Raw genomic sequence first — 20,462 nt, forward strand, 5'->3', positions numbered from 1 at the left:
GATTCTGCTACTCAGCTTCCATGAGCTGGGCATACAGGCTGCTGGAAATGATCCCTCACTAGCTCAGGAAGTGAGCTCTTAGCTGTGCTGGCTCAGTCCCACCACTGCAGCACATCCTTGGTCTTCTCAACGCCCTACAGAGTTTCTCTGCCTCAGATGCCATACTGCTGTTGTTGCTGCTGCTACCTGCTATGACTCTAACCATCTCCCTAGGAGCAGCTACATGTTTCAGCAGATCATTCAGTGGTCATTTTATTCCCCACATGGCCATCTTACTTGGCATATCTACATGTTAAAACTTTGTCAAATCCCTGAGAAGGAGGAAGAGAGATCTCTGGGTCTGTACATTATTTTGTTTTTCACTAAATTGTACATTTAGTGCAACTGAGACACGACAAAGTTAAACGATTGGGTGAAAATCCCAGAGATAGTGAGTGGCCACGTCAGGACAGGAATCAAGGTCCTCTAATTTCTTTCCCTGATTTCCTTAAGCTGCCTGCCAAAAAGAACTGGAACCAGCAGACTTTGCAGCATGAAATTTTCTGATTACAGAGGCTCACAAAGCATTAGGTCAACAATTTCCTTGGCTATGTGTACCACGACCAAAATCACGGAGGAAGGAGTCCCCTCCCTTCATGACTGAGACTATAAACCTTTCTTTAGATCAATGACCTAATCTAATCTTTTAAGTGTTAAACTTTTGAACCTTTTCCAATTTTTAAAGTCACTGGGTCCAGCTCCATCAGTCTGCTTTTACCCATGACGGAATTCGAGAATTTCAGCTCAGTTAAAGGAGCTAGCTCTCTTTTTACAACTGAGAAAATGAAGTAGCAAGAGATGCAGTAAATTTATCTAATTAGTGAGAGATCTGGCAGTGGAGCCCAGGTCTCCTTTCTGTCTGCCCACTGTGTTCTAGGGACATGTTTTAATTTTCTGTGTAGAAAAGGAAGAAAATAGAAATCAAGCTTATGAGGTACTACTCACCCTCCCTACTAACCTCCACCCCTGCCACCCAATCAATACCCATTCTTTTTTGCTCTCATAAATGCTTAGACTCCAGTTATCAGATGTCCTGAATCTTGGTATGGCCACATGACTAAGGTCTGAAAATGATGAGTAAATGGAAATATAGTTTGTTATTTCTAGAATGTGTTCTCAAAAGAGGTGCAGTGGGCCCGTCTTTGCCTTTCCCTCCTTCCTGATGCCTGAAATGCAGATGGATGGCTGGAGTTCTAGCAGATGTCAGGTCAGTCAGAGGCAGGAAGTAGAAGCATCAAGCTAGAGACTGACAAGATGTCATACCGGCTCTGGATTGCCTATCCAGACCCTGTGTGTGTGTGTGTGTGTGTGAGAGAGAGAGAGAGAGAGAGAGAGAGAGAGAGAGAGAGAGACGGGGGAGAGAAATTTGTCTTAAATTTGAAATTAAATTACTCTTATTTGGGTTTTCTGTCACAGGCAGCCAAAATTATGCAACTAAATTTCTAAGATTAAGGTGAACTAAAAACACTTAATTTGAATGGGCTCATTTTTGAAATTTGTTTTTTGCTCCTTAACTAATATTTAGTATCTCCTGTTCAGGAATATAGTTTGCCCAGTTCAAGCCCTGTCTCTCATTTTGTACTATTTATCATCTACAACCCACATTTGCTCTTAACAGCATATGATTTTGTATTAATAGTTGTCGCTTCCTGAGTATATCTTGACTCCCCAAATAGTTGTCATCTCCTTGAGACCAAGGTCCAACCACTTATTAGGATCACTTATAGTTTCTAACTCAATATTGAGAACACCTAAGCTTCTTAGTAATTACTTAGAGAATTACTTTAAATGAATTATTGACATGTATTATCAATGAAAGTTATTTATAATAGTTAAAACCAACAACATGTGTGTATGTGTGCGCGCTCGCACACGTGTATATTGCTCACAAAGTTGTTAGGTAGGTATTAGTATCCCTGTTTTGTATAAAAGGAAACAGAATCAGAGAAGTTCATAACCTGCCCAATAACCTAGAATGCTCATCCTGTAAGAGAAAGAATTAGAACAAACACTGGCCTTCAGAATACACATAGACTTTCCACTGCACCCTGCTGCCTTAAATTCACAAATAACTTCATGCTCTTTACTCAGGATGGCATACTTTAGGTAGTGTCCCTGCCATTTAGGAGCTAACCATTAACATCATTAAACCCTTCACATTAGCAAATAATTACCCCTTTCCCTTGCTATGGTCTATTCTCAGCTCCATCTCTGGGGACAGTGGGAGAAGTGGCTTAGCTATACATACAAATCATTCTTCTGCTCCCTCAGTGTGGGGTTGTCACTAGAAAAGTGGTCACCAGCTTCTCTTCCTTCCTGTGATGCCATCCAGGCAGTAGGTTTCCATTTCTCAACACCAAGTAGTCTGGAGGTCCAAATGGTTTCCTGGGCCTCACAGTCGACCTGAGTGCCAATTAGTGAGTATTTTATATAGTCAGAGAATATGAATGTATATGATTTGTAACCTTCTGGAAGCTTGCTGCCTTCTCCCAACCTAATTTTAGCCTCCAATATTATTACCATTAAAAGGTCATAATTTCATTTTCCTTTTCATTGTTTGTGCTAGGTTGTGCCAAGACAGCAATAATTCCAAGGAAAAACTATCTCAAAAATACTCTTCTGGACTCTTAATCTTTGGTCTGATGAACAGCTGTACCAGGCATACCTTAAAATTTGATATTTTCTCAATATTTTTTTAAGATTTTTGGTTTTAAAGGTCTTAATTTTCAACTATGGTCTTTGATTATCTACAATAGTATTTTGTTCCATTTTCTACTTTGTTGTGAACCTACTTGTCTTGCCATCAATTCAAAATTAATCCTAACAGGTGGTTCTAATCTCAAAAGTAAACATCCTATCTTTCTGCAGTGCTCTTTCCTAAGGGACTGGGAGAAAGCAGATGGAATACACAAGCTAATCTCAGATAATGAAGTAATTTTGTGTAGTGCATACATTTTTTAAAAAAGTTAACTACATTTATTATCCTTTAGATGAAAGTATGAGTACTTGGGGGGAAAGTTGTAGAGTTTAAAGCATATCCTACTGGATTTTGTGATCTGAAAGGCAGTAAGCCTCTGGAAACTTTTCTTTCAAAAGTAGCCTGTGGCAGTATGAATAAGAAGAGAAAACAAACTCTCTGTTCTTTTACAGCAATAAGGAAGGTATCTCAAACCCAGAAAGCTGAGTCAACTCATTGATAGCAGCATGGAACTGTAGAAATTGCATGATGATCTCCTAAATGTTGATAAGCTGGAGCTACTCTTCATTATCCTGAAGGCTTGATGTCTTTGGGAGTAGAGTGAGAAGTCATGATAGCGTTGAATTTCTTATGTACCACATAAAGGGTAGTTGCCTCTGGTGGTTGCCTGACTCCTCTCTAGAGCCTAACAAATGTTGGAAAGTGGTGCATTTTGCAGTGGGCTTTTGTGCCCTACTCTAACAAACAACTGCCAAATCTCAGTGACTTGATCCAGAAACTTTCTCACTTCTGTTACAGTCCAGTGAGAGTTGGGAAGGGTGGTCAGCTCTAGTTATTCAGGGACCCAGGTTCCTTTGATCTAATGACCCCAGCATTCCCCCAGGGGTGGGGATGGGGGTCCTCTATTGAATTTTCTGAACTTAAAAAATTGTGGAGAGTATGGAAGATTGCACAGAAAGCTTCGTAGGCTAGATTCACATGCAGCTTATTTGGTTTTGTCCACTTGCCCAATTGCCACATCTTAGTCATAAAGCACACCTGACTGTAAGGGAGGCTGGAAAATATTTGAGCCCTGGAGGAAAAGTGAACAGTCAGCCAAAATAATTATGAATGAGAAAGGAGTCAGGAAACATAAAAAGATGAAGATAAATAATCAAAAACACAATGTTTGGTTGAGTTCAGAAAAGATGAGATAGAAGGCGTTGGGAGAGTTATTGCCTTTCAACAAGGGGTAGAAAAACTCATTCTCTGAGACCAGAGAGAAGGCAATGTAAGTTTTAACAAGGACTAATAGAGGACTTTACAACCACATTTCATTCTAATCTCCAGGGGAACTCATGAGACAGACACTCGATCCAAAAGCAACATCACCACATAAAGTACCAACAACACAGGAAGGGATGAATATCAGCTGTTGGTTGGCTCTGTAAAGCAGTGTACTCTGTGGGCCTCTGTTTCCTCCTGGAAGAGGGGTAACTTTTACTGGGCACAGAGTCGGCTTGTCCAGAGGGGTTGCAAATCTCCCAGATGAGGTGCCTTTTTCTAATTCAACCATCCAGAGGGGGCAACTTTCCCTAAATTCACACAAAGACACTGTATGAGTTAACAGTAGCCCCACTGAAAGTTAGGGGTGAGTTTGGACCCCAGAGTAAAGCAGATATATAAGAAGTGGTGCTGTGCCTCTCCTGTGTGGGGGCTGGGCATACTGGAAAGGACACTGCAGAAGTAGTCTCAGGTCCACAGTGCTGTGTCCTTGCATTATAACTTTGCTATTTTGTTTAAAAATCACTCTTCATTCCAGTATTTTAAACAGACAATGGAACATTTCTGCCATCTTACAGTTTTTAAAGTCTTATTGTAAGGACACGATTTGTTCTTCTTAGAACCTTACCTTCATTGCTAGTTACTGCTGATAGCTTCCAGCTATATGGATTTTGCTTGTTGTGGAAAATTGTCAGCTCTGGAAGCAGAGAAGTGGGTGTAACTTTACTCTTAACTAACTAGATGACCTTGAGAATCTTTTCACATCTTCCATCCTGCATTGTCTCAGTTGTAAAATGCTCTCATTTTGTTAATACTGACAATTCCTTTAGTACATGGTGACCAATCTCCCCTTCAATTCTGACATTTATAGATTCTAGGATATGTAGCAAGCACAATATTTTGAACAGATATATTTTCATATACCAATTTAGGAAACCCAGATATATGCAACCTTGCATTTATCAGTTTTAAAGAAAATAAACAAGACTACCTATTTAGAATATAAATGTAAAGTATCTTTGTACAAATTTTGTAAACTACTCAGCACTATTATAAAAGCAGATAAATAAAATAAATTTATATCATAAAATTAAATCTGTGTTTTTATGTACCTATATTAGAACAGTATTTGTCACATAGTAAATACAATACAGATGTATGTTATTATCATTACCATTATTCCTATTATTAACACTCTTTCCTCACTGGGAGCAATATAGAGTAAATAGCCCAAATGTAATTAAAAAAATCTTCAAAACTGAGGTTGCATTTTAGTGGAGTTCAGAATGTGTTTTGAAGTCCCTTCATCCTGGTGTAGCTTTGGCCTTCTAGGAGGACACTAGTGAGTCTTTACTGAAATATTTTCCTTTGTGAAAACTAGTTGGAATGACAAAGAATATTAAAATTGCATGCATTTCCCAGGAAGATAGTCTCCTCATATTTTTAGTCATACACTATGTCACATTTTGTTTTTGTTTTTGTTTTTAAATGTGCTTTGAGGCCTTGAATTTTTTCACTGTACATCTTTCTCTCTCATTTCTTATTCTTTAAAAGAAGTCTTAATCAAGCCTCTGTACCTGAGTGTGTTGTTAAACATCTTCAGGGGGGTACTATTTTATCCCTGATTATATGACCAAAACGTATCATCAAATATTTATTGTATCATAATTATTAAGATACTTAATCCCTATACAGAGAATTTTTAAGATACCTTAGTAGATTTTTATAAAGGTTTCAAGAATAATAAATCTAACACAAAACTTATATCTTAGCATAAGAAACTATTCATATCAAAAGAGCAAATGAGGGCAGTATTTGCGTTCTGAATTAGAATGGTAGTAGGTTTAAAAATGAATGAATAATAGCCATGTCTATCTGACATAACCAAATTGATCATCATGGAATGAAATTTAGGATAATAAAATGTTAGAATTAGAAGCAATTTAAGAAATTAAAAAGTGAGAAACCTCTTTTCACACTCTGAAATTGAGACCCAGAGAGCATAAATTACTGCCCGAAGAAAGCACAGCCACTCATTTAGTGGCAGAACTTGGACTGAGAACATCCTTGACTACTTACTAGTCAGTTTGTCTGATGTGTCTCCAAGAAAACATGCAGAATCCTACGGCTGTGATCCACTCCCAGCTCCACCTAATAGTGAGACGTAGGAACCATCAAGGATCCTCCTGGGCCTTCCATCCTCATCTGTAAAATGATAAGGCCGACCCAGACAGAGCTTAGACCTTTGTTAGCCCTAAACTGCTCTGATTCCCTGTCCTGGTTTGTTTTTCTTAGTGATATAAACCAGATCTTTTTCTTGGGCACAGTTTAAACTTATAACTTTGGAGCTATAACTATAGATATGAGGTTCTTAATCATCAAGGCATTTTTTTTCTTAAACACATAAGCTGATGCAATTTTCAGAAATTCAGAAAACAAATTTTGCAATCACTTTTCCTAGTGATTGAAAAGAAAGTGAAAGGACAGATATGAGAGGCATAATTCTATGGTATATTTAGTCAACAAGTATGCAGGCAAAATGTCAAAAAATGAGGGCATCTATCAGGCACTTGAACGGTACCATGACTCACTGTATTATGGATTTTCCTCCATGGGATCTACGTTTATTACGAGCCTGGTCTCTAGTCATTGGCTTTGATTCTAATTCTGACCCTTTTGCCTGCAAACAATAGGACTTTGAGCAAGTGATGTTTCTAAAGCTCAGTTTTCTCATGTGTGAAATGGGAATAAGAGTAGTTCTTACCTGACAGTGCTTAAAGAAACAAATGGCGATAATGTGTATAAACATTTAGTATCATGCTGGACATGTAGTAAGCATTTAAGAATGTCCTTTCTTAATAGTTCCTATGCTGTGCAAGTTGTTAAATAATGTGAACATCTTTCTATAATGAAGAGTGATTGGGAAGAAAGACATCAATTGGAGAAACACCTGGACTGGTGCCAGCTCACTGAGGAGCATGCTCAGTAGGTAGTGACTGGGGGAACCAATGGTTAGATGGCCAGATATCAGACCAAGATAACACTAAAAATTGTTTCAAAACTAATACTCTTTTAGGAACCAGTATTATGCAGATTGCCTGCCTATTGTCTTTCTTCTGAATATATAAAACTCTTAGTTTTCTTCTTTTTCCTTCTCTCCAATTACAGAGCTGTTGTGAAGAAAGTGAATATATGCAATGAGAAAATATAATATTTTATAAATTTACATTTCACATTTGATTGTCATTGCTAATCCATAGAAATCATTAGGGAATCTTCCATAAAATGTGTTTTGCTTATTTGCCTGAAGATTACTTTAAGCCTAGCCTTTATTTTTCCTTACCAAAGTATAAATCTTTACTGCTAATGAAATTATCTTTTGAATTTCTAGCAAGATACTTTGTACCTTTAGTACACTGAGCTACGTAATTCATTGTGTTCTTTCCTAGTGTTTTTTTTACATGTCTTAACATTTGGTTGCCATAAAAAATATCAAGTAACTCATCATATAACTTGTATTAAGTAATCACACCCCCATGATATAGAGCAGGGAAACACAAGGGGAAAAGCATGAGCCTACCTTCTGAGTCCTTTACCATAAAACAGATGACATAATGACAGAATGTGCTGAGTATTATACAAATCCAAATTTGTATGATAGACTTATACTTTAACTAACTGAACTATGCCAAGACAATGCATAAAGGACTTCTATTATGTGCAAGCTTTAGTTTTCAAAGTGACAGTTTCTATCTGATCTATCTGGAAAATCTCAGAGAAGCATTAGGGAGTGGGGAAGGCATAGGAACAGATAGCTATTGAATGTATTACAACTTGAATTTTGTGCCATGGTGCCATGCTCTGGAAATTTTGCACACATTATCTTACATAAATCTCACCACAGTCTTAGGAAATGAGTTACTATCTCTCTGAGTTCAGAAGTAACTTTGCCCTACATCACACGATGAGTCATAAGCTGAGAAAAAACTGCAAAGTCTCTGTTGTTTCCACTGTACCACTTTTCTAGGATAAAGTATAATTCAATCTTTTATGGGCATTTTCTTCTTGCCAGTGTACAGCTCAACTACTTTTCACTGAATTACCACATCTGGAGCTATTTCATACTTTTGCTTATATTCACTTTTATACACTGTTATTAAAAGGCTGCTTTCTAAAAAGAAACACAGGCTTTTATGCAGACATAAAAATAGGCTAATAGCAATGACAGGGGATGACTGTGAAAGGGAAAGAAAAGTAAGTGATATTGCCAAATCTATATTAGGAGTTACAGTATTCATCAGAAAAGAACTTGAGCATGTCATACAGTGAAATAGCACGTGATGGAAGATACAATATGGTGCTATGACTGATTCCATTTACAATACGTTGTGTTGATATGTCCTATTTCCTTGGGTAATGCACTAAAGATGAAAGGAGAAAGGAAGCCTTCGAAAGTGTATTGAATAATCACCTGAGTCAGAATGAATTTTGATTATACCACCAGCACAATGCTCCATGAGGATAATGAAACACTAGACTCTGAATACATTCGCCATTCACCAGCTATTGACATCAGACAAATAGGTATTAATTATTTCAATAGGATGGAATTTCCAAGGATTATTACATGGATTCCAGGGACAGTAGGGAAGGGCCTAGGCCAAGTGCACTGATTTGTGAATTGCTGTTTATATAATTATAGCACAATAAAGCTTCACATTTTCATTGGTAATCTGAGACACAAGTAATGAAAAGAAAAAGAAAAAATATACCAAATAGGGTCTCTCCATATGGAAGGATTCAGCAATAATATCAAGAGTATATTTAAATACATAATTATGGAACATTCACCTACTCAGAAGTTAGATAAAAAGAATACTGATTTAATCACTATGCTTAAAATTGAGCACAATTGAGGCATTGGAATAGAAGCAGCTAGGCACTCTTATAAGAACTGAACAAAGTATTTAAATTATTTTTAATTTGTAAAAGCTCTACTTATTTATTTTTCTATCTATAGTGCACAATAGTGGAATGTACAATTTTTTGGAAACAATTATTATCAAGCATGCAGCTGACATGTTAAAAATGTAATATAAGGGCACCATGGGGAGATGAAAGTAATATAAAAAGGTCCTTTTAAAATCGTTCATAATTTTTACTTTTTTTAAAAACTTTTCTTTTTCTCAATTACAAAAAATAGTTTTATTTTGATCAAAATATTTAAACTCAAGAATCTCACTGTTTTTTTAAAGCCTGGATCTAAGACAGTGAGGGATTATTCACCAAAACATTGCAGAAACAGACATAGCGAGTAGACTGTCCTTCATCTTCACTAGTCAATGATATTCTTAGCTTGGACATTTTCCTTCACTGTACTGCGTCTTCAATGAGTAATGGATATTCTGGGTATGCTGCTCTTTTCAGGGTGCTATTTGGAAATAATTGTTCTCTTGTGGAAAAACTGATTTACTCCTTACTATGTACAAGGCTTTTATAGGTAATGTTGTTCCTGTTTTACAGTTGAAGCTTAGGGAGGTGAAAAAGCTTGGGTCATCCAGAACCCCTCTATTAAAATAAGCCATTTGGCTGCACATTAGAGATCACTCTACATTGTAGAATAATAATATATGCCTACTGCCAGAATTACTGATGATACGAGCTAGCTATCCATATAAAACATACAACTCTTTTTTTTAATTGTATTCATATACTACAAAGTTAATTGTAACGTGAGTTTGGAGATGGATGATGTGACCAAAGACATTTTCATTTAAACACCTTATTTTGTATATTTTTATGAGTTACAAACACTGACCAACAAGCAGTCTTTGTTACCAAGAATTCTACCTTTCCTTATAAAAAGTTATGGATATTTTTACCTTCTTAACTAAAACCATATCATCATAAGGCAAAGTAATAAAGTACTTGGCTAGAGAATGGAAGTTACTCTACCTGATTGAAGTTTTATGTCTGTTATATATTATTTAATATCTAAATTATTTGGCTCTAAAAGTTTCTATTATACAAAACAGAGAAGCATTGTATCTTGATTTCAAGAAGAAACCAATATTTGAGAGGACACAGGGCAGCCCCTGTTTTTTCTTTCTTCTCTTTAGAGGGCAGAATATATGAGCAGAGAGCCCTATGTTCTGCCACTGATTATTAAGGTCATCACGGATGACACTCCTTCCCACAGTCCACAGATGTCTGTTGTTTTTCTTTGGTAGCTGGTGTAGGAGACAAAGGGCATATGTTGGTTTCTTTAACCCACCCAACACAAATGAATGTTATGTACATTTCTGTTCCACATAAACAGACACCACTAGCTTGATTGGAGACCAAGAAGAAAGTGTAGTAAAATTTCATCCTAGGAAAGGACGCATCAAACCTATTCGCTGGTCACTTTCACAGTAGTTTTATATTCAGTCTAAATCTTTTGAAAACTATCAAGTTACACCTACATTTAATTACTTTGCCCATTCAATAGAAAAGGGGGAAAATACCCCCCACGCATCCAATCACTTTTTTTTTAACGTTGTTTCATGGTTCAGAATGTAAACCTTTTTTTTTTTTTTTTTTTTTTTTTAGTTCAGTTGACTTATGAAGTCATTCAGGAATCCAAATGGGTTAAAAAGGAGTACTAATGCTGAGTTCTAGTTAAAGTCACAAAGCTCATTAATTTTTTTTTTACATTTTTTTATGACTTGTCTCTAACAAAAATGGAGACAATGTATGGTACTGTGAAAAAGACACTTCTTAGGTTATCAGTAAAAAGCTGCCTTTAAAGCTCATTTTGATGGCTTAAATAAAATAACATGGAGAGAAAATGTAAAGAAAACTCAAGGTCTACACCTCATTCACAGAATTTTGAAGCTGACTGAGATTTTCGGAATAATGTAATCCAGTCTATTACTACGTGAAATATGTGAGGTTTAGTGAAGCTGTGGGGTTTGCTAATTGGGCCATTTAACCTGTCAATAGTATTGCTGGAACTAGACCCCACATGTCTAGTGGCTTAAATATGGATGGGAGTTAGAAAGAGTTATGAAGTAAGGAAGGGTGGGCATTTCTATGCTGAAGTTCTGAGTGACCCATAAGTTCTTTCCCAGGCAGTGCCAATGGCTAAGCCTTCTGGGAGTAGGACGGAAATTGAGTTTAAATACAATGAAAATTGGTCTGTCCTGGGAACATGCTTTTCAACTACAATTTTTGAGTATTGGACCATGATCTGAATCACCTGCGTTACTTCTTAAAGAGGGATATTCTAGGGCCTCATGCACTCCTATTGAATCAATCTCTGGGAGATGGCCCAGAGAATTGACATTTTTAAAAAGCTCTGTGGTGATTTATGTGGACAAAGGCTTGAGAAAGCACTTGTGAAGAAGCTGAATTAAAGTGAAATTATGTTCCCCTCCTTGCAGAGGATCCGAATATATATTTTTATTTTTATTTTTTTGATACTGAGGAGAGTGTGGCTATATTAAATTAATATTAAGACAGTAGCTTTGGTGATTAGGAAGTTGTATTTTAAAATTTGAAAATATAAGAAATAGAATTAATCTGTAATACTGTAGATGTTAATAGCTGATTATTTTTCAAATAGTGTTCAAATGAAGGTAATCCTTTGATTTCAATATAGGAGTTGTCTTTTATTATGCATAGAATTTTTATTTGGTTTTAATAATCCAAGACCATCTCAAGGATGTATTAAGCTCTCTGTATCATTTGAACAAAAGGATTATTTTTTAATTAAACAAAGTGAAATGATAGTGAGTGTGATGATTAAATTGATTTTTGAAAAAAATCTGTCACTATGCATGTTTCTTTGTACTGTTTTCAATAATGCTATAAATGTTTTTGAAGCTTCATGCATTTATACCTTATCTGCTTCCAAGATAGTTAATGGATAATAATGAGTGCTATAATTTTAACGTAATGGAGGAATTATATTAACTAAAGAGGTATTTTGGATACTCTGAATGGTATATTTAGTTTTGTTTTTCTTTGCAGTTGTCAAAAAAGGAACACACAAAAAAAATTACATCCTAGCAGTCAAAGTGTATTTTTTATAGGTTTTTATTTTGTTCTTTAATTATTTAGAGAGATTTTAATAGTGGCCTGAAAACAAGGATTTTATCTTCCAGTAGGCTTGGGAAATGTGGCTATTAAATCTCTTTCTTGGAGATTCACAGTAAACATTACCAAATCAAAGTCTTGAAGACATCCTACAGTTAAAAATAAACCTGTTCAATTTTTTGATTCTTAGTTCAATTGTTTAACAAATTTACTTTCTACAGGCATAGACGTTTTTACTTTTTATACATAATAACATCCTCCACAATAATTTTTTTTAAAACTATTTTGGAAACTAAAGTTGCATAATTCTCTTTCTGGTGAAAAGAAGCCTTCTATTTCTTCAAGAGATACATTTCTTTCGGGTATCACATTGTAAGAACAATTTACCATGGGGATCTTCACAGTCCCCTTTAGACAACACAGCACATAGGACCTTAACAGAAAACACAGAAGAATTCTTTATGTACTCATTCCTTGTATCTGCTCTCACTGAATGTCTCTGCATTTACATTGAAGTGTAATTCTATACCGGTGATTCTGTAGTGGGGAAATCTCATGTCATTTAGATGTACACCCTTCCAATCGTAACCTGACACAAGACTGGAACTCAGAGCACCTAAGAAGAGGATTTCCCTTAACTCTATTAAATATCTCTCTGACAGCCAGACGCTTGATAGGCCTGGAGAGAGCAAATGGAAGGTATTATCCTCCTTGGCTGTTCGTGTTTCTGATAGAAGGGCAACAAGCAGACAAAGGCAGGATTGGTACTTACTTAGGAATGAAGAAAATCTCAGGAAGACCTTCACCAGTCCACCTCACACAGAGGTGTGCTGCAAAGTTTCCTCTAGAAGCACACGGTCCCTGATTAGGTACCGGGATAAAGATTCAGTTAAAACCCCAAAGTTCCAAACTATTGAACAAGATTTTTTATCCTGGACTTTTCAAAGATCAAGAGTAACTAGCAGTTCTAATTAACCATAAGAATTCCAGTACTCCTCCCATGACACTTCTGAATTTAAGGTATTCTTTGCAGTATACCTGCCAGCATGAGTAAACCAAACCATATAACCTCAAACAACTGAAAGTAATTGACCTGCTAATTGAGTAATTCACACACTTAAAATTTTAGAAAATTACAGTTATGAATACAATAGGAGACAAGGAAGAAGAGAAAGAGAAGAATACAAAATTAGTAGAACTTAAACAACTTTTGAAAGAAACAAATAAAAAGATATCATAACCTAGTTGTGTCAGAACCATAAATAACAAGAAAGAAATCATACTGATGCAAATTGGGAAAAGTGTGGAATCTAAGTCTTGACCATGATCTCATTATGTTATTATAAGTCTTATAAGTCAATAATGAACATAAAAAATAAAAATAAAAGAAATAAGAGAAATATTTAATTTGGACAGCCAACATAATAAAACCAAACTGTAAATAATAATAATAATAATAATAATAATAATAATAATAATAAAATGATAATAATAATAAACATGTGCAATTAGTAGAAACAAAAGGAAAAACAGAATAATTAAAATGAAGCTCATTCATTTACATTAAGTATAGGCAATAAGTATAATGTTCTTTCTTTAAGTGTCTGCTTGCTAGTAAGTTCCTTCACTTTAAAAACATTCCATGAAAATACACAAATGCTATGTCTTTAGAAATATTTCTAAATAATTAACTTTTCTATGTCTATTCAAATTTTTAATTACAGAGCATACATTCTTTTTTTATTTTTACGTTTTTACATATTCAGCTTTATGGAAGACCCATCCAGAAAACATTTTTCAGACATGGAAGATCTCCTTTCTTAGTTTATTAAGGATTAACTATCCCAGTACATTAAACTTGCCACAAACTATAAGCATGTAAAATGAAACAAGGCTTTCTCTTTATAGTCATGTCTCACCAACCAATCAGGAGTTGAGATACATGAATATTTAAGTAAAGCCTGTGAATCTGCCTGAATATCTAGTACACATCTGCCTATTTAGGTCACAACTTCCACTTTGCAGAGTGCTTCTATCTGGGTTGGACCTTTTGTTGTTAATGCCGTCCTTGATGTGATCATCTGGTACGTAGCATAGCTCTGTTTATAGCAAGTATATTTATACGTTTCAGTCTTACGGTCACAGCCTTGAGGCCAAAGGAGCCCTTCTGTGACTTTTGAACAGACCTAGTTGGTCTGTGAATGATGCTGTTGTGCAGATGCCTTAGGTTAGAGGGAAAGAATATTGCTAGTTGCCTGTTAATTAGAAATAATGAGGGAAAGGAAATTAAATCCTGCTGCCTCCTTGCCCTGATTCAAAGAGTCATTGATGAATTGAAGCTTCTAAAATTTCCCTCTCAGATTATCTCAAGTCCTTAATGATGCTTATTCAAGTTCCTGCTCCCAAGAATTCCTTTCACATTTGCAATTTCTGCTATGTCCAAAGCTGATCTATGAGTCAAAAAGATGTGCTGAGATAAGACAGGTGGGAGGTGAGATGAAGAGCTTTTCCTAGTCTGCAAAGACACAGATTTATCCTGAAAGTAAATTCAGAAAAAAAGAGAAAGAAAGAAAAAAAGAAAGAAAGAAAGGGGGAAAAAAGAAAAAGATTTTAAACTAAGAAAATACAATATTCATGTTTTCCATAAATACACTTTGGGTGTCACTTGATTATCTCATGAAACTGCTTTTGGTTTCCATTAAGTGAATTAAAACATAAAAGATATAAACTTTTAAAAACTATTTAAAATATTATTGAAATTTGTTTGACACCAGAGATGACAGCAAATGTGATTAATTGCTACTCATAATTGCAGTTTCATTCCAGTGGTTATTACTTGTCAGTATCAATTAATAGCTCAACCAAAACCTCATTCATTCTAGAATATTAAAGAATGATGGCTTGTGGGAATTATGCTAAAGTAGCACTTTCAATTAGATTTTGAATTTTATAGGGTACTGAATAATAGTTTATGAGTTTATAATAGTAAGTACCAGTGAGTTATTGTTGAATTGTAATTACTATAATTATGTGTGTTTATCTGGAGAATTGTAATTAGTATTATCTTCATGTTTAAAAATAGACTATTGTACTTAATTTTTCACTGAATGTATAGTTTCTGACGTTCATTATATAAGGGAATGGGCTTCAAAAATTATCAGTTCCAATAATCGGGCAAAAAATGTAATGATCATGACTGTAAGCTTATCTGGAGTGGGGGAAAGATTGAAGGGAAACAACCTGACGCAGTGCAGTTCAAGAGACGAAGCTTCTGTACATTCGATGAGTGATCTGAACTCTTATGTTTGAGTTTTCTTCTGTGGTGTAAATAATTGGCCACATGAGTTTATAAAAATAAGGATATATAAAAGAGTAGCAAAATGAATGCAGTACAAATTCTAGTTGAAAGAATTGAACCTTAAATTTCTTTTTACTTCCTGAATCTTTTTGAATTTGCTTACAAAATTTTCACAGAATTCAAGTTCCCATCAATCCTTAGAATATTAGAGAAAGCATATAAATTTCAAATTTGATGCTGTAAAATATAAGCTTTGCTTATATTTATAAGCTTAAATATAAGCTTGTTAAGTAATACTGTATAAAGTAAATAATTTACAAGGGCATTTAGCATTTAAATAATATTCTTAAAAAGTAGATTACAGAGAATTCAGCAATCCAGTCCTGAATTTAAAATTCAAAACTAAAATCTAATAAAATTGTTAATCTGGAATATTCAGAGTAGATTGAAGCCAACTAAATGTAGCTCCAATTCCTTTTTTCTTAACATAACTGAGCCAATAGTCAACTGAAAATAAAAGAAAAATTAGGGACCATGTGATCATATGAATTGAATGCTGAAAGAAGGTCTGGTTATTTGGGAAACATAAAGATTTCCCCAGTTCATTCAGTTGATGTGGTAATTGTACATTAATATGACTGAAAAAGAAATGAATAGACTAAGTCACAGGCTTCAATTTCACTTTATGTAGATTGGTGACTTCATCAACTTGATTTATTGAATTAATTGCTCAAATTATTTCAAAGTGTTGTGTATTGAGCTCAAATTATGTTATATTTTGTTTTATGTTATTGTTTCTTCATTAATGAGTTAAGTGCCTTTATTGGTGTTGATTTAATGCAAGAAATGTGCAGAGCATAAAATTAGATTACAAATTAATTTAAAGCAGGATGACACCATATGGAAGAACAGGAATGTTATCTCTCTTGTTCTACATAAATTTCTTCCACAAATGCTGCTGGAGATTCCATTAACCATTCTGGCAACACTGATGCCTCCCGTTGAACTCACTTTCACTATGGGCTGTTAAACTGTGTCTGCCCTAAGTGCACAATTTATGACATAGTGCTTCTTGAATTAGATGGCCTGTGCTCTATTCTCATCCTCTCTCTACTTACTAGTTCTGTGACTTACAGAAGGTAATTTTACTTCTTCTCTTTGACTTGGTTTTCTCATTTGTAAAATGGGAATGACAGTATCCCATAGCCCTGTTTTAAGGATTAAATGTACAGGTAAACACGTAGAAGAGCACCTGCACATAGTAAGACTAAAATAAAGTTGTCACTGTTATTACTACCTTTGTTCTTTTTATACCAAGGACTGGGTTGGTAAATGCTGAGTCTACAATCTTGGCTTAAGCCTGGATATGGACTCTCTCAGAACACTGATAATACTTTTGTTAATTTCAGCCAATCAATTTGCTTTAGGTCCCTGATGCTGTTTTAAGCTATGTGAGATCTACAGATATGACAGATTTGCCTTTATGTCTTCATTCAAGTCGTTCATAATAATGTTCAGGAAGCCATGGCTGAGTACAGAGCTGTCTGGCACATCAACAGGAGTCTCCTTGCCAGGGTGAAACTGATCCACTAATTTCATACTCTTTATACAGTGGTTCAACCAGCTTTGTATCTGCTTAACTAGATTATCATTCTGTTCACACAGCTTCTGAAATACATTTTTATAAAATGAACAATGACTTGCTCCAAATCACCTTAAAGTTTAATAAAGCAATCTGTAGGCATACTCAATTATCTCACTCATTGCAGAATACCTATAGAGAGCTCTAGCTCCACGTACAAAGAACAAAGGAACATGCACAAATAGAATAGTCATTATTATCATTATTATAACTTGACTGTCATGGCTTTCCAAATGTTTTAAAAACAGGAGTTCACATTTTTAATTTCTAGGGTATATATGAAATAAAGCAGTATATCTTTTTGCTTTGTAGATGCCCCTTGAAACATATATAGTTAATCGCTAAATAATCTTATACCCCATAATTGACAATCCCCTTGCTGCTCATGTATGATGGTACCTATCTTTAAACTCCACATATACAGTTTGTAAGGAAAAATTGCTGGAGAACACATCAACAAAAATCCTACCTCTCATTTTATTATCAAATATTATTCTAGGTTTCCAGGAACACCAGGCTTAATGTACACAGGGACTTTCCCCTATGTCCTCGTCTTTTCTCTCCTGTTTTCCTCCTCTCCTCAGACATTAAGCATTCTTCTCTTGAACAGGCAACTACTTGGTCATATAAACAGCTTGTGAAACTGATGGCGCTTTGGTGTTAGTGAATATGAAATCTTAATAACTTCAAAGGCAATTATAAAATCTCTCCCTCTGTCTTTTTATGATATATGATACTTTCACCACCTTCTACACCCTACTCACCTCACCACAATATTTAACAAATGGCCTGGTATTAGAAAAACTTGTATCACGGGAAGATGGTTAAATTAAAACCAAGAGACTAAAATTCAAATACTGGTAATAACAGTATCTCAATTACATTGAAAACGTTCCTTCTTTGTGTCTTAGGATACTCATTTATAAAACAGAAAGATGAGACTATATTAATAATGATACACTGAGGGGGGCCCGAGTTTGCCACCCCAAAATATGCCTTTCAGGATACTAATTATTTTAAACTGGTTACTTTTAAGAAACAGAAGATTTTACATCTCTAAAGGAATTCAGATAGAAAAGCCTGCTGCAGGAAGGGAATCTTAGCATGTTTACTTCATCATACTCACCTCAGCATATATGAATTATGTGTGGCAGACAGGGAGGAGTCAGCAGGTCTGTCTGTTAGATCCCCCATCTATGTCCCATTGTTTCTGAGTGGCCCTGCAAGAATTTGTTTACCACGTTTGCTCTTTCTCATATACCAGTGAATTGCATACTTTCCATTTGAATTTCTCCACCCCTTTCTTCCCTCTCCTTAGTCCAGAATGATGTATAAGCCTCAACTGCCCAATGACTCCTCAGGTCTCATATTTTTATGGAACCCCCATATGTACCCACATAATAAATTTGGTCATTTTCTCCTGTTAATCTGTTTCATGGTAATTTGGCTATTAGTCCAGCCAGACTAATTTAGAAAAGTGGGAGGAAAATTATTTTTTCCACCCCTACAACATCAATCAATTTTTAAAAAGCAACTTTACTTTTGTTTTGATCATCAGCATCTGTACAAAGTGACAGAACAATTGGAACTATAAGGCATTGCTTTCAGTTAATCAATGAATGTGCATTAATTGATCAGTTAATCTGTCCTTCATGCTGGCTTTCTTTTCCTGACTCACCTGAACCTCTTTGAGCTAAATCACATTTCTGATTTGCATAAAACAGCATTTTTTTTTTCATATGGAATTATGGCTTCAGGAATTACAAACATTGAAATGAATTTTCTGCAGGTCCTGAAATGTTTTGGAAGAAATATCAAGCAGCACGCTTGATACGTTTACTTCATTCAAGTGCATTCTTAATCAGTAAAATTAACTTAGAGTCCCTGTAGTACTTTACTGAAAAATGTTAAGTGAAGTCAAGCAAGATGTTCTCTAGTGAACAACAACAAAAATCTGCTCCTATTGCCCTATTTACCTTTTCAAATTGTCCTTTGAAAATAAATATATAAAAATGCTGATACCCGTTATTCTTATGTTGCTCTTTCTGATGGAGTCAGAAAGTTCTTATAGAGTTCTTTTGTTTCTTTTAACTCTCAAGTCTCTCTTCCTCCATCTGTGTCATTTCCAGATTTCTATCTTTGATATCACTAATTCTTTCCTCCATCTGCTCAGTTCTATTTCCTAAGCTGGTTGTTTCATTCTTCATTTCTTTTATTGAGTTCTTCATTTCCAGAATTTCTATTTGATTCTTTATTTTAATTTCAATCATTTTGATAAAATATTCATTTTGTTTGTTGATTTTGTTTCTGAGTTCTTTATTTTTGAGTTCTCAGCGTTATATTGGCATGTGAGCAATCACTCTTGTATGGCACAGCATTGAGTTGTAGAAGGGGCCATTCAGATATTACCTGGCTTAGCTCCCTGGCTAGAACATACCCAAATTATCTCAATGGAATAAGAAGGAACATTGCCCAATTATAGATGTGAAAACTCGATTAAGGAAAAGTTCAAGTCTATACAAGGACAAATTAAAATGCAACGGTATCAATAGATTGTATTCACACTCTGGGTTCCCCAGACCCATGTTTGCTCCATTAGCATTACTTTTCTGATGAGAAACTGAATTTTAAAGTGCCACTGGAATGATGAATCAGACCAGGATTTTCTCTCTTTGCATCAATATCTTCAGACAAAAATCTTGTTGCAGTTATTCAGGGGAGAAAAAAACTCACCTTTGAAAATCAAGCACAGATATCTTCAGCTTCTGTAATAAGTATATTTTCTCCAGAGAACAGAGCAACGGAAACCAGATGTTCTAATAAGAGCTCTCTTAAAATCATAACAGGTGTCCTGATCGAGGTGAAGAAACAAAAATAGCCTGAGTTGGGAGGTGCGTATGCTCATGAGCTTTAACATAGTCCTTTTTTCTCATTTCAACATGTTTCAGGGAAATCCCAGAAGTTGAAAATTAGTGATGCTATGGAAGTTAACAAGTCATGAGAGTTGGGGAGACATTTGGAGGGCAGATATGTCCTTTTTACTTGCAAAACTCTGACATTCGAACTACCAGATGGAATGTGTATAGTAGGAAACCTAATAATACAGTGGAAAGCATTTCATTTCAGCAGAGGGGAACATACAAAGGAAACAGATGGTGATAAGTTTGTGGTAACAGGGCAAAGCACTAAATAGTCTTTGACAGTTTGCCCCCAGATAGAATGGCAGGGGAGGGGCTTAAATCATTTGTTTTTACACTGCTCATTGACCGTCTTTGCCTACTAATAAATCTTCAGAGAATGAATTTAGTTTGCAGCCAGACTTTGCCTTTCTCTGTTAATGTCACATGTCCTATGCTGAATTTGTTTAACGTATGGCCCCAATTTTGGTTTCAGGACCCTCTTTTCAATCCTTTCCTCTCTTAAAATGTAATTTTATAGAAAGA

At 35.3% G+C, this 20,462-nt stretch overlaps 1 protein-coding gene across 4 annotated transcripts in view; it reads left to right on the plus strand.

Moving 5' to 3' along the window:
* The window catches only part of B3GALT1 (beta-1,3-galactosyltransferase 1), a 531,946-nt gene that overhangs the window by 236,241 nt on the left and 275,243 nt on the right, over nucleotides 1-20,462 (plus strand). The gene's annotated exons all lie outside the window — the stretch shown is intronic.

Source organism: Rhinolophus hipposideros, assembly GCF_964194185.1.
Source record: "Rhinolophus hipposideros genome assembly, chromosome: 6".
In the NCBI taxonomy this organism is placed as follows: Eukaryota; Metazoa; Chordata; class Mammalia; order Chiroptera; family Rhinolophidae; genus Rhinolophus; species Rhinolophus hipposideros.